This window comes from Hyperolius riggenbachi, chromosome 12, assembly GCF_040937935.1.
Source record: "Hyperolius riggenbachi isolate aHypRig1 chromosome 12, aHypRig1.pri, whole genome shotgun sequence".
Lineage (NCBI taxonomy): Eukaryota > Metazoa > Chordata > Amphibia > Anura > Hyperoliidae > Hyperolius > Hyperolius riggenbachi.
In genome coordinates this window covers 231240548-231242391 of record NC_090657.1, presented here as the reverse complement: position 1 = coordinate 231242391, position 1844 = coordinate 231240548, and positions in this window count along the sequence as shown.

Here is a 1844-nt window from a genome sequence, read left to right as displayed (position 1 = left end):
CCAGCTTCTCTCTCTGCAGCTGCCCCATACACCCCAGCTTCTCTCTCTGCAGCTGCCCCATACACCCCAGCTTCTCTCTCTGCAGCTGCCCCATACCCCCAGCTTCTCTCTCTGCAGCTGCCCCACACCCCCAGCTTCTCTCTCTGCAGCTGCCCCATACCCCCAGCTTCTCTCTATGCATCTGCCCCATACCCCCAGCTTCTCTCTCTGCAGCTGCCCCATACCCCCAGCTTCTCTCTCTGCAGCTGCCCCATACACCCCAGCTTCTCTCTCTGCAGCTGCCCCATACCCCCAGCTTCTCTCTCCGCAGCTGCCCCATACACCCCGGTTTCTTTCTCTGCAGCTGCCCCATACCCCCAGCTTCTCTCTCTGCAGCTGCCCCATACACCCCAGCTTCTCTCTCTGCAGCTGCCCCATACCCCCAGCTTCTCTCTCCGCAGCTGCCCCATACACCCCAGTTTCTTTCTCTGCAGCTGACCCATGTCCCCAGCTTCTCTCTCCGCAGCTGCCCCATACACCCCAGCTTCTCTCTCTGCAGCTGCCCCATACCCCCAGCTTCTCTCTCTGCAGCTGCCCCATACACCCCGGTTTCTTTCTCTGCAGCTGCCCCATATCCCCAGCTTCTCTCTCTGCAGCTGCTCCATACACCCCAGCTTCTCTCTCTGCAGCTGCCCCATATCCCCAGCTTCTCTCTCTGCAGCTGCCTCATACACCCCAGCTTCTCTCTCCGCAGCTGCCCCATACACCCCAGCTTCTCTCTCTGCAGCTGCCCCATACCCCCAGCTTCTCTCTCCACAGCTGCCCCATACACCCCGGTTTCTTTCTCTGCAGCTGCCCCATATCCCCAGCTTCTCTCTCTGCAGCTGCTCCATACACCCCAGCTTCTCTCTCTGCAGCTGCCCCATATCCCCAGCTTCTCTCTCTGCAGCTGCCTCATACACCCCAGCTTCTCTCTCTGCAGCTGCCCCATACCCCCAGCTTCTCTCTCTGCAGCCTCCCCGTACACCCCAGCTTCTCTCTCTGCAGCTGCTCCATACACCCCAGCTTCTCTCTCTGCAGCTGCTCCATACACCCCAGCATTTCTCACTGCAGCTGCCCCATACACCCCAGCTTCTCTCTCTGCAGCTGCCCCATACCCCCAGCTTCTCTCTCCGCAGCTGCCCCATACACCCCAGCTTCTCTCTCTGCAGCTGCCCCATACCCCCAGCTTCTCTCTCTGCAGCTGCCCCATACCCCCAGCTTCTCTCTCTGCAGCTGCTCCATACACCCCAGCATTTCTCACTGCAGCTGCCCCATACACCCCAGCTTCTCTCTCTGCAGCTGCCCCATACCCCCAGCTTCTCTCTCCGCAGCTGCCCCATACACCCCAGCTTCTCTCTCTGCAGCTGCCCCATACCCCCAGCTTCTCTCTCTGCAGCTGCCCCATACCCCCAGCTTCTCTCTCTGCAGCTGCTCCATACACCCCAGCATTTCTCACTGCAGCTGCCCCATACACCCCAGCTTCTCTCTCCGCAGCTGCCCCATACACCCCAGCTTCTCTCTCTGCAGCTGCCCCATACCCCCAGTTTCTCTCTCCGCAGCTGCCCCATACACCTCAGCTTCTCTCTCTGCAGCTGCCCCATACCCCCAGTTTCTCTCTCTGCAGCTGCCTCTCTGTCGTTCTCCCCTCTATCAGCCCCCCTTCTTGTTGTTATATAATGCAAGAACAAGTCCTATGATGAGGCTGGACAGGTAGCTGGGTTGGGTATGAGCAGACCAGATCTATGGATGGATAGACTCCACAACACATAGATATTCCTCTATAGCCTCCACCAGAGGAATACCCCTCTCCCTATACCAGCTCA